The following is a 13508-nucleotide window of genomic DNA, read 5'->3' as shown; positions in this document are numbered from 1 at the left end:
GGCCTAAACCACTACACCTCTGTGTGAGTGCATGGAGCTCCACCTGGGGATGGACGAGGAGCTGACCCGAGAGCTTACGGGTCAGGATTAAAGGGGGGGCTGGGGCAGGGGGCATCATAGCCGGGGTCTGCTACAGGCCACCTGACCAGGGAGACTGAGCAGATGAGGCCATCTACAGGCAGACAGGAGCAGCCTCATGTTCACAAGCCCTGGTCCTTAAGGTGGACTTCACCATAAAAAAATAGCAGCAAAGCAATGAAAGACAATGTAAAGTCAACGTCCTCTTGGACTTGCAATACAAGTTCCCCTCGTTCAGGCTGCGATCCAGAACTCAAACACACTGACTGATCGATCCTCCTCCCACAGTTACCCAATGCTGCTCTAAGGTTTTAACTTCGTCCAACTTTGCCACAGCCAACCGGGCAATGCAGCAGGGATATAGGGAACCAGAGAGCAGGGTTGTGGGCACTGGCAGGGGAGTCATGTTCAACTAGCATCCTACCAAAAACCTCCTCTCGTAAGGAAATGCTGTGGTGACGGGCAAAGGCAGGCACGTCCACCTGTATTGCTCGGTGGGTGTCCATCGGCTGCTGGTAAGCTTTATGCTGAAATGGTGATTCCGGAAAGAGAGGCTCGCCTTGTTGAATGTGCAGCTCTCTGAGGAAAACTCGGTGCTGTGGCCAAAGAGGATTTTAGGTACTCCTGCGAAATTGTTCCATCCCCAGGCCCTCACACGAGCACACAGCTGCTCTGCGTTGATGCCCAGCTGGGTGAAGGCTCCTTGGAAACGCGGGACTTCTGCCGAGAGCGCCGCGCAGCCCGACTGCCCTGGCAGCTGCTCTCCTGCTTGCTAAGGCAAGCGTGTTGCCTGGTGAGAGGCAGCTGTCAGTTTTCCACTCCTGCTTCTGGAGTGTTTCCTCTTGGGCCCACCCAAAGACCGGACTACACAGGACTCGTGGCGTCAGTGTTCCTGATGTCACTCTGCCTCTGTCCCCTGCAAGGAAGTGGGAAGGGGGGATGAGAACCGAGTCGTTTGGAGAAGAAAAGCTCCTGCGCACCCTGCAGCAGAGCTGGTCGCCTGTGGGGGGGAGCAGCTGGCTCCCAGCTGCCCTCCCGGCGCTTCCCCCTGGGCCGTGGGTGCTGAATCACTGCCGGGGGGGCCTACAGGTTTTCCTCCCAGATGCTGTGGATGCAGACACCGCTTCTGCGCCACAGCCATCCTCCTCTCCCCACCAGCCCCGTCAGGAGCGGCGGCGCGGTCTTCTGCCGAAAGAGGAGGAGCGAGAGCTGCGCGGCAGTGCTTCACCTCACCGCCCGCACTGACGGTCCCTCAGGGCGTCCCCTCCCGTCACGGTGATAACCGCGCTTAGTGGGGAAGCGGTCCCGTGGGGGCAGGCGAAGATTCGCCCCGCGAGTGTACGCACACGGTCCGGACCAGGTGCTTGCACAGAAGGTGCTCCGGTGCCGAGGCAGGCGGCAGCGGGGGCCATCGCTCTGCCCCGCCGACCCGCTCCCAGGGCGGGCTCAGCGCGGGAGAGCCGCCCCCGCGGAGGGGCCCCGCCGAGGAGGGCCGGTCCCGCCAGGCCCCCCGGCCCGCGCTGAGGGCGGCGGGGCGAGCCGGGATGGCGCCGGGGGGCGGGCGGTACTTCTGCACGGCGGGCGGCAGGCTGGAGCCCTTCCTGGCGCGGGAGGTGCGGGCGCGGCTCGGCGCCACGGAGGTGAGGGGGGAGCCGGCGCCGGTGTCCACCCGGGGCGGGGCGGCGCGGCGCGGCGCGGCGCGGCGGGACCGGCGGCCTCGTTCGCTTCGCGCCCCGGTAGCCGGGCGGCCGCGGCGTGGGCTGTGCCGCCGCCGGCGTGGGGCCCCACGGGTCTGGTCTTGGTGTGGGTCGGAAGGGACCTCGAAAGGCCGCCTGGTCCAGCCCCTGCTGTCTCCAAATAGGGGATAATAAACTCTCCAACACTCCGTTTTAGTATTAGAAAGCAGGCATTGCTTTCTTCGGTGCCGGGTGCACGGGGGATAGCCCCGCCTGTCGTGCATACCCTAACCCAAACGTTCATCCTTTATATACCTTGAGACCTGAATCTTCAGACATTTTCCCAGAAGTCTCCACCTCTCCGCCTATCTACTGCATTTACATAATGCTGGCGTTGCAAAACTACACTCCGCGTGTGCGGGGGTCTCGGGTGGTGGTCGGTGGTCGTTTGGGGAGTTAGCCCCCCCACTCCTTTGTCCCTGGTATGCTCACAAGCCTTTGAGGACAGTTTCTTCTCCTTGGACGTTGCCCAACTCTGTTGTCCGGCCAAGCTGTTCTTCCTGATCAACGCTGTTTGGGCAGTCCTGCCAGGATGTTTCTGTTCTCAAGGGTACGAGATCTTCTCTGTATATGTTAATTGCCCATAGGCCTTGTTAAATTCAAAGCTAATCATTGTTTGGTCAAAGAATTTCTCAACACTGCTGTGGGCAGGGACCTCTGAGATTTCAGGCCGCGTCCCCTCGCCACCCCCGCCCGGTGAGCTGAGGTCTGCGCTGCCTCCTCCGTGCCAAGGGGCGACGGGTGTGAGGGGCTGCTGGGCTGCTGGAAGCGCTCACCCAAAACGCCTTCCCAGTTTGGGTTCTGTGTTTTCCCCTGGGGTGGACTGCATCTGAGGAAAGGTCTTCTGCAGCACAGAGGCGGAGCTGGGCGAGCTGAGGAGACTCAGGGCTGGAGCCAGGGGAAGGGTCCATCCAGGAGATGCATCAGGACCTGGCACGCTTACAAGCTGCTGGACTTGGACTCTCTTGCAAACGGAGATGGCCTGAGCAGCTAGTTCAGCCTCTGCAGGGGAAGAGAGCGAGCAGCAAGGTGATGTTCTCCAGGAACTCGACTTGAGAACGGCATTTATGGAAGAGCCTCCTCCTAGACCCTGTCCCTGACAAGCAGCTTGCTTAAGGCACCCTCTCATGGTGCCAGCTGTGTGGAGGCCTTGGAAAGGACTTGTTGCTCTTGACAAGCTCTTTCTCCATCCCTGCGCTTGGCATAGGGAAGCTGCTCTCAGCGCTGACGCTGTGAGAGCTGAGGCCTTCTGTAAAAGCTTTGAGTTCATCTACTGGCTCTGGTTTTCCCAGGCTGTGCGTTAAGTCCGGCTTTGTTGAGCCTCAAGTGGGGCTCTTGTTCTTCTGCATTTTTTTTCTCTGAAACCATTCAAGTGCTGAGGACTGGGATTTGCCCACAGCACCATGTTTTGCTTTGGGCTGTCTGGGGACCTCAGTCTTCTTTTGGGATGCTCTCTGTGGGACAGGAGGACAATTGCTTTGAGCTGCCTATACTTCTGGAAGGATTACCCACCTTTGCCTTCCACCCGAAAGACTCCTTAGCGGCACTTGGGTTTGGGGGTTGTTGTTTTTTCAAAAACGGAGATGTGTGTGAATAGCTAAGTGGTAGTATACAGGGACTAATCTTCTCCTGCTGCTCTTTCCCTCTCTCTCTTTCTCTCTCAGGCAACTCAACAGCCCAGCATGTCAGACAGACACCTAAAGCTAGGTAGGATGAATCTAGGTTTCAGGCTGCGCAGCTTCATAACTCACCTGTGGAGCTGAACTCGGTCCGTACATGACCTCACCTGGCCGTGTCTACAGCTCAGCTGCCTACTCTTGGGCACACCACCCAAGTGCCTTTTGGGTGAGGGGATGGCGAGGTATTTTAAAGTTAAGAGTCTCATTTGATGTAGTGGCACTGAAACCAAGTACAATTAAGAGTAAATTTTGCACTATAGCCGCAAATTGGCTGTTTTCTCAAGCCCTTTGATTTGCCAGAGGGAGTCACTTGTGCAGACACTGAGGGGCCCCAAATGGGTCAAGCTTTGTATCAGTCTATGGAATGCTTTTGCCAGGACCAAAGAACTGTAGGAGTGATGTTATGTGATGGTTTGGTTTTTTTCCTTTTCAGACGATCAAGGAGAAACATTTCTTGTGGTGCCAATCACAGCAGAAAGTCCACTCTGCAGCAGAAAGAAGTTAGAGTACAGCATTTGAAAACAAAGCTGAAGGAATCTGAGAGGAAACGTAAAGAAAGGTATATTTGCCTTCAGGAATCCGAGTTAGAAAGATGCATTCAGGAGCATTTAGGGGTGGGAATCCTGAATGGTTTTACTCATTTCTTGACCACCTCAAGTTTTCTTTAAGAAATTTAAATGTGATCAGTCTGATTTGGTTGCTTTCAGGTATTTCAGTTTCATAGCGTGCTCGGTGAATACGTGCCGTGCAGTTTAGTTACGAATATGGCTGTCTCTTTTCCCTTTTTTGAACTTTCCCAATAGAATATTTTTCAAGGATAATTTTTTACCAGTCTGATTTAGCAGTGAGACCTTTTATACACAAAAGAGTTTCTACGTGCAAACATGTGTTCCCTTAGTCTCCTGTTGTACCTCACTCGGTGAAATATGACTAGAAATGTCCCCCTTTTCCCCTAATGAAAGCAAAGCTCTTACACGAACCAGTGTGCGAGCCTGCTTGTGTTTTGATGGCTTAGAGAGTGAGTGTTTCACAATAGCCCTTTGCATGGACGCTAAGCCAAGAAGGGGCGATGCGCATTACGCAGCAGCAGACAGATGTCGTCTCTTTTCCTGAAGCTGCACTCTCAGAGCTGGCTCTCCAGCACCACAACTGAAGCGGGCACAAAGGGCTGCTGGCAGGCGTGGAGGAGGCAGCCAGGCAGCTGTTTCTGGTTTTCTCCAGGGCGAGGCAGGATAGATGGTAAAAAGTGATTGGGTGTTCTGGCAGAGTCCATCGTTTTCCTCTTCACTATTTGATTTGCACTATAAGTTGGTTTGAAAACGCGTTCCTTCTTTCCTTTGAATAGTATCGTTGTTTTAGAATCATATTGTATTAAAACCTGACAGTCATTTCAGCCCTTGGCAGTCCTATGTATAAATGTATAGTGGATTAAATTATTGTTTCTTTAATGAATAAACAATAAGTTAAACAAATAAACAGCTGTTGCTGGACCTCACCTTCCCTTAGCACCCCTTTCACAGTACCACAAGGACCAGGGATCTGTGTGTGTCTAGCCACGTAACAGAAACTCACTCTATCACGTTTCACAGAGCCTGGTGCCAAAATTGCAATTACCCAGCGAGTTCTCCCAGAAGCTAAGTGTCAGGACTGAAAGCTATTGCTGGCCGTCCCCTTCCCTTGGCAGCCCATTCAAAGTCCCCCCAAGACCGAGTGGCTTTCCATTCCTAGGCGGCTAAGTCTCCACTCGCTCTCGGTAACACTTGCCCAGCGCCCAGCTCCAAAGTCGAAAACGTCCAGCGACTGCTCCCACTCGGAAGGTGCCAGGACAGAAAGGTGTTACTGACCCTCGCCTTCCCTTGGCACCCTTTTCACAGTCCCACAAGGACAAGGCCCCACGCTTGTCTAACCATGTAGCAGTTATTCACTCTATCACGTTTCACAGAGCCCAGCTCCAAAATTGAATTTTCCAGCAAGTTCTCCCAAAGGGGAATTGCCTGAAGTGAAAGCTGTTGAAGGTCCTCACCTTCCCTTCGTTCCCTGTCACAGTTACACCAACACTGGGGCTCTCGGCATGGTTAGCCCTGGAAGGGATACAACATTCACTCCTAGTCTTCACCAAGCTCAGCTCCAAAACTGAAATAATACTGCAAGTTGTCTCAAAGGGTAAGTGCCAGGACTGAAAGCTGTTGATGGCCCGCACCTTCCCTCCGTACCCTTTCACGGTACCACAAGGAGCAGGGCTCTGAGCTTGTGTAGCCGTGTAACAGATTCACTATCGTATGTTTCACAGTTTCACAGTCCAAAATTGAAATAATCCAGAGACCTCTCCCAAAGGGTAAGTGCAGGACTGTAAGCAGCTGAGTGCCCTCACTGTGCCACGGCACCCTTTCACAGTCACACCAACACTGGGGCTCTCCGCATGGTTAGACGTGTAAGGGATACAACGTTCACTTGCACTCTTCACGGGGCCCAGCTCCAAAATTGGAATTATGCAGCAACTTCTCCCAAAGGGTAAGTGCCAGGAATGAAAGCTGTTGACTAGGGCTCCATGCAATCTGAACTTCCACTCCCTCCCTGCCGAGTCCATCCAGAACTTCCCTTTCAATAAATCCAATCCCAGAATATTCGTAGGGAGCACTCCCAATACCATAGTGGTCTCAGTGGGGGTGGTGTCTCCTGGCAGCCAACACTTTACTCGGGCTGTAGGTTGGGGTTTGGAATATCCAAACACATCGAAAACCCATATCTGGTTTTTATCAGGGAGAATCCTACTCCGGCCTGTGGTAGCAGCATTTAAAGCAGACATTTGGGCCCCTGTGTCTACCAGAAAAGTGACCGGAGTCTTAAAGAGGCTAAGGGGAAAGGTTACGAGTAGGTCCTGCTGCTCGTTTTCAGTGAGCCTTCTAAAATATACCCACTGGCCATCCCCCAGCTCACTCACTGGGGACAGCACAAGAAGTTTCCCAACCTTGGAGGGCTGGTGAGCCCCTCCACGGGAGCTGTGGGAGCAGCCGATCTCTGAGGTACAGGGGCCGTGGGGACACTTTCCTTTCCCGGCCGGCCTCTATCTATCCGTTTCCACATATTTACCAGCAGCTGCAAATTGGTGAGGGGTAAGGCATCCATTAATTCTTGGGGAATACCCTTATCTAGACCTTCCTTCCACAATCGATTTCTTGAGCCCCGCCCCCCCACAAGGGTCCCATCTCAGGGGCAGAGCATTCTCTCCTCTGTCTTGGTCCTATGGACTGCCGCTTGTGCCTTCCCCTCCTTCCCAACGTACCCCACACGCCAGCCATAACTGATCAATTCCCGTGCAATTCCCCCCCAGGTAAGACCCGGTCCACCCTGAGGTCCCATGGCTACAGTGGCTCTTAGTCGGTCTTGGATTTGCACAGCACCAACCTTCAGTGAGTCGGGTAACCCTCTAATCAAGGGAGTCATCCTATCCGGATTGGCAAACAACAACATCAGCAAAGGTTGGCAGGGAACTAGGCGCCTGTCACGCATCAGCTGGAGGCAAGCCGCCTTCTGTGCACTCTCTGTAAGCTGGCTTACCCCAGGGGTGGAGATGGCAATGGGATCTCCTCTCTCCAAGGGGTCTAACCCTCTGGCCCAATACGCCTCCCTCTGGGTCATGGACCAAGGTTCCCGCTTGTCATCTACGGTCAAAAATACACCGGGACCCCAATATCCCTCAGCCTCTTCCTCTGAAAGACAGCCTTATTCTGTCTCTGCCTGTCAGGGAGACCCTCCGCACATACTCAGTCTCAGTTTCCTTAGCCTGCCTACTCTATTTTTCCTGTAGTTTTGCCAATTCAGTAACAGTATAAGGTATCTCCTTAGTGGTAACGGCGGGTTCCGCATCTTCGTCGTCATACACGACTTCAATTTTAGAAAGTGGCCGGAGCTTGGGCGTAGGGTCAGGTTCTGTCACTGCCCTCAGCTCCTCCCATGGGTAGCGAGGGGCAACCTCCCTCGCAATCAGGTCGGCTTCTTTTGATAAGCTAGAAAATCCTGGTTCACTCTCAAGGTCCCCAGGGAGATGCAACTTCAGCTCTCTTTCCCTCACAAAAGCATCTCGCAGGCTACCCTTCAAGTTTTCTGTGATTCTTTTCTCATCCGCTAACACGTTTTCAGCTAGTTGCCATTTCACCCGTTCCATTTCCAATTCTGCCTGTAGTTTTCTAACCACTTCCTGAAGGGACTCATTTGCCTCCCACTCAGCTTGTGTGACAACGTATTTGTCCTTCTGGGCAGCTATCAACGTGGCTCCCAAGGCACCACAAACCACAGCCTTTCCCTTTACAGGCTTAAACTTGTTTCCTTTCGCCAAGTCTCTTATCTGTTCCGCTACAGTTGTCGGGGACTGCCAGTGTCCCTCAGCCCAGCTCTGCCCTTTCGGGGTCGGGCAAGCCTTATAGCTCTTTAACAAATCCAACAGCGGGGAGCAGTCAAGACCAGGCTTATCCCGGGTTGCTGTGACCTACTGTCGGAGATTTCGGCTTCAACCAAAAATCAGTTCTCCTTTCTTCAGCACTCTGGCTGATATCCCCTTTACGGAACCTCTTTACCGCTTCTCACAGAGAATCTTGTCCACGATGCCAATTTAATGTCCCGTCCCACTCGGTGGATGAGGGTGAGGTTAACTTTTTAATTCTCTGCGCAGTAATCAGGAGTAACAAGAACTACTCTAGAGGTTCAAACAAATCACAAATTTGCTTAGAACTTAGCAGAACTACAAAAGATAGTGGCTTGGCAAAAGTTATAACAATACTTAGAACTTACCAGAACTACGAAAGGTAATTGCTTAGCAAAACTTGTGATGGTATTACCCTAATGTGCTGAAAATGAAGTTAGAGACAGAGTGATAGAGAGGAAAAGAAAGAGAGAGAGAGAGAGAAAAGATATCACCACCCTTGGATCCAGCGATGTTTCCTGCTTGTAGTTGTAGTCCTCAGGTGGTGGGCACATGCCGAAAACTTGTGTTTCCCCTTTTTATAACCCAAAATGCTCCACGTAGGCGGGGGTCTGTCATCACTGAGCAGGTGCATAATGTGCTCAGGAATGTTCCAGAAATGAGTTGGTGTGTTGTGGGGGTCCTGGGGGTCTCACTGCCCCCCCCACTTCAGGGTCGACTGAGTGATGGCCTGTCACAGGTATGCATGCACAGGACACAGATGGTCTTTTGTCTACACGTTTCAGGAATAGGGGAGGGGGCTCACAAGACGTTATCCTGCCTCTGCAGGTTCTGTCCTTGGCCGAGACGGATGTCTGCCACATTCCCTCGTTATCAGTTTATCCCTGCTTGGGTCAAGACGGATGTTTGCGACGTTCACTTGTTATCAGAGCCTTACACAATGCAACACAACACAAAGCACTACAAAACAAGATGGTCTCAGATGGTAGTCAAAACCAATACAGACTGCAGCAGTGCAATACACCACCAGAACAACGGATGCGTGAGAAACCAGGCTTTAAGACCCAAGCCCCTAAGGATGAAACACGGTATGGAATCTCTGTGGAAGATGATCTTCCAAGAGCAGAGCTGTCAGACTGGCCCAGACCATCTCTGCAAAGGCAACCCTGTGGAAACATCTGTGATGCAAAACACGCTTTAAGCTCTGATCACGAGATAAGCGCTTGATGGGCTTTATTCTGAAGTGGCCAGGCGTTACGGACCCTATGGATGCTTGCCGAGGTGCGTGCCAGTGCAGAGAGCCCGTGGGGCAGAACGTAGAGACTTGCCATAAGGCACCATATACAAGAAAGAGTACAGATAACACAAGTGACAGACACAGATAGAGGCCAGAACGTTCACAGCTGGGACCCCTATCTGCCCCTAGACTTCAGACAAAGTATCCCTCTCTGCAACCCTGACGTTAAACCCCCTGCTGGCCCCACCCCACCCACCGCTTTTGCCCCTTGAATTACCTTTCAGAGGGCAGGGTCCAGAATCCATCCTCATCGGGAACACATCATCTAACCGGGAGGCTCCCCCATCCACCACGTTCCTCTTCGTTGCCGGTCGCCGACACATCAGCTGGCGTCGACCTCCGCCGCGATGATGCCCTCCTTGGAAACGCCTTCCTCTCTCCTGCCCCTTTACCTCAGCCGCTCAGAGTCAGATGCTTCGGTTTGCCATGCCGAGGCCTGACCCCCACCTGTTAAACGACCGGGTATGACTTTAGCTATGTCGATAATATGACACCTCAAAAAAATGCTACTTCAGCACATCAGTCACTCACTTTGCTTAAGTCCATCCTGGTGTGGATATCCTGCTTCGCACATTGATTTGCACCTAGAAAATATAGTTACTGTCAAAACTGAGATGATGGATGCACAAGAAGCCTGTCTTCAAGACCTAAGAATGTAAGGATGCAGGGAAGAAGGGCCAGTCCCTGAAAAATGGACTGCTGGAGTGCAGAGCTGCTGACACAGCCTGGAGTTATGCTGCAAAAGGGGACTGACTGGAAACTTCCACGACACAAGACCGATCCGTGCTGTAAGGTTGCTACGCAGGAAGAGAAGCGCCTCAGTGGCACAATGCCAATGAGTATGGGCATTCAAGACCCTAGGGGTGGCACCCAAGAAGTGTGTGGTGCTCCTTGAGTGCAAAGAGGACACTGAGACCCAAGGAAGGTCTAAGACACAGAAGACAAGCTACGCAACACAAACACAGGCTGGAACTGCCCTGCCCGGCACACTCTAGCACCATGCTGAGAAGTAACCCGCTCCCTTCGACTGCTCAAAGGGGACTACTCCTGGACAGCCCTCTCCCCTACACTAACTTTAAATGCCTCGCTCCCCACAACTCACAACCTTGTCCCCTCCTCCTCTCAGACCCTCCCCAGCCCTGGTCCCTCAACTTAGCTTTCAGAGTGCCAGGGATCTGAATCCATCCTCAACAAAAAAAAAAAACCCACCCCACACATTGGCTAACTAGGAGGATCCTGCAGGAGGTTCCTCTGTCACCCTTTGGCACACGACTCGTCCCCCTGCATCTGCAAAAACCAGCATTGAAGAAATCACCCAGATGCAGAGCAACAGCTTAACAATTCCAAAGGTCTTGTTTCCATTTAGGAATATCACCTAGAGTCCAACAACAGCCTGCCATTAAGAAAATGAAAACAACATTAAACTCTAAGCATACAAGCCTTAATACCTTTGAGATTCAATCTGTTCAACTAGCACTCCAGCAGCCTCTCCCAGAGAGTTCCTGTCATCCCTTCGGCATCCTCACCTGCTACTGAGGGCTAGTTGCTCTGAGGTGGACTGTAAGGTTTGTAACTGAACACTCTAGGTACAGCAACATTAGCTATAGGCTCTTATTGTTATTCTTTCCCTGACTAAAACTTGCTATGCCCCTGGCAGAGCAGCTCCAACCCAGACACATGTGCAGACTGACACTGCACACAAGACGAATGACTGGACCCAGAGGCACAGAGAGACTCTTGGGCAAGAGGAATCACCCCAAAGGGAAGATGCCTTTAGGTGAGAAGTCCTAGGGGGCTGAGAGGAAGAATCTACAGCTGCCCCAGAAGTCAAGCACTGCAGCCCGTGACAAAAAAAGATATATCTGCAACTCTGACAATGAATGCATGAGAAGCCAGGCTCTAAGACCTAAGACCAAGAGGATGCAAGGAAGAAGTAGTCCCAGAAAAGGTCTCCATGAAAACAGACTGCTTGACAGCAGATATGCTAACGCATCCTGGATCACTGCTGTGAGAGAAGACCTTCCATAGACTTCTGAGACTCGAGACATGCAAGACAGATCTGTGCATTGAGCATCTAACACAAGAAAGGACGCACTCAGCTGGCATTATGCTGATGCATTGAGGTGCATGAGACCCTCGGAACGGCTACCAATGTGCCCACCTAGCACGAAAAAACCAATAGGAATGTCAAGACCTGAGTAAGATGTGGTATAGTACACGGAAAACAAGTGACAAACTACCTCCTTACCTACAAAGCCCATTAGGGAATTATAGAGGTAGTCAGCCTATGGAAAAAACACAATAATTGTGACATGGTGACTCAAAGATCTTTTAGATCACCTTAAGACTACAGAAACTGGTGCTAAAAACAGAACCGATCAACAAGAACAAAAGAGAACGTAACTGCCACGACTGATGCCGGAGCAAACCTCATTGCACCCTTAAGGAAAAAGGTAAAATTGGAATAGAGAAAAAGCTTGCGAGCCTGGGACTGCGATAAAAGAAAGATCCCTGGCTGGAGATTGTTAGGAGCACAAATAACACATATCCTCTTCTCCAAGAAACTCCAGGGAAGACAGTGACACAAACCTGTGCTGGAAAGCAGTGCCTAGTCGATGTCTCTAACAATGACTGTGACATCTAGATGGACAGCAAAGCTATGAATACAAAATTAAGTCAGGGAATGAAGAAAGTAAAAGGCACAGAGAAGCAGAGACCTCAGAGTTCAGGAGGGTATATTTTAATGTACCTCATGCTTTACGAGATGAGACTCTTCTGACGTTCAGGCCTGCACAGCGTGATGCAGAGGGCCAGGTGGTTTACACTGCCTCTCTCATGACTGTTGTACCTCCCACCAGCTATGGAGAAACTGAAACGGAACAGACCTTATCAGCAACCCAATCCGACTGCAAAACAAACCTGAGAAAGGCTGATGAACCCTCCTCCCTTTCCCAGCCATCCCGCAGTCCCAAAACTTTAGAAACTCCTCTTCTCCTGAACTCTCAGGGAAGGAATCCCACTCCTTCTTGACAGCTCCTTCCCTGTATTTGCACCCCTGAACCCCCTGAGTCAGCCGCTCTTCTGAGCTGTGCCCTGCAGAATGCAGGCAACTCCCATCTTCCCTGCAAACGCTGGGCTCTGCTACAGGCCCACAAAATAAGCAAAGTCCTGACACTTATGATCTATGAAGAGCCTGCCGCAAGCTGCAAAGCTTCTAGTAACAACCTGGTACTCCATGGGTGACTGGGAAAAGCAATGAGCTCTCCCGTACCCTGAAAGATGCTATGCCTCACATCTCTACTGCTTTCTTGAGAAATGCTAAAACTCCATACACAGATGCATACAAGATGCTCACCCTAACCTCTGATAAATAATCTCACCATCAGGCCTATTAAGGCAGCTTACACAGTATACAGAAAAAACTGGTGAAAAAACAAGGTTCCATCGTCAATAAAGTCAGGAACTCCAGTCAAACACAATGCACCTAGAATAAAAAAAAAGCATACTGTTAAATCATCTTGCAATCTCCTGAACATTCAATACAAAATTATTGACCTGGCCGGGGGGGGAAAAACAAACCCCAAAGAAACCACCAAACAAAAAACTCACACACAACACAAGCCAACAAAAAAAAAAAGCTGCACACAGGTGTACTTTCTACACTGTATGCTGGTTAATCTTGATTAGTCCTGAAGCTCTTACTTCAGACACCTCTGCTTCCATAAATGACAAAACACATTTGCCCAGAGAGCTGAGCCAGCTCAAAAGCTGCCATTGACTGACGGAACAGCAGAGCACCGACACCAGAAGCGCACAGCAGCAGAATGAGCTCCCTGGTGAGGGGCCTCATCATACACCCGGGCCCCGTCCACCGCCCTTCCCATGATCCCCTGGGAAAGGAGCTGGGCCAACCGCCAGAAGGCATAAAGGTGGCCAGAGGAGCTGTAAAGAAATTAAAATGTTACTGGTAGCCGTTGTTCTTAGGGGAAAAGGTGGCATTTGTGAGCTGGTAATGGACTTTGGTATCAAATGAATGATGCCTCAGTAGACCTTTCTGATAACAAAACAGTTCCCAATCAGCAAGCTGATGTACTTTTTTAGATCAGGTAATAAGAAATAGCAAATGTGTTCAGAATATATTTACTTTACAGTCATTACATTTTTCTTCTTGTCAAGTATTTTTCATTCTGTGCTAGGAAAAGATAACTATTTGTATAATTCGGTTCTGTCAAACCTGAAATTCTCCATGCCAGTTATTACCTTTCATTGCTTGGCCTTAAACTGCTGCGCTTGTGTCC

The 13508-nt window shown here is 51.2% G+C and overlaps 1 long non-coding RNA gene across 1 annotated transcript; it reads right to left on the bottom strand.

Moving 5' to 3' along the window:
* Positions 1 to 9429: 9429 nt before the first annotated feature.
* Positions 9430 to 12083, bottom strand: LOC142602981 (uncharacterized). Its single transcript, XR_012836851.1, has 3 exons — positions 11960 to 12083; positions 9742 to 9794; positions 9430 to 9657 (listed from the first exon to the last, which is right to left on the bottom strand). It is a non-coding gene; the product is annotated as an uncharacterized LOC142602981 (long non-coding RNA).
* Positions 12084 to 13508: the final 1425 nt, after the last annotated feature.

The sequence above is a fragment of the Balearica regulorum genome, chromosome 9, assembly GCF_011004875.1.
Source record: "Balearica regulorum gibbericeps isolate bBalReg1 chromosome 9, bBalReg1.pri, whole genome shotgun sequence".
NCBI lineage: Eukaryota > Metazoa > Chordata > Aves > Gruiformes > Gruidae > Balearica > Balearica regulorum.
Note: the sequence above shows the minus strand (reverse complement) of the source record. Positions and strands in the feature narration are given on the sequence as shown.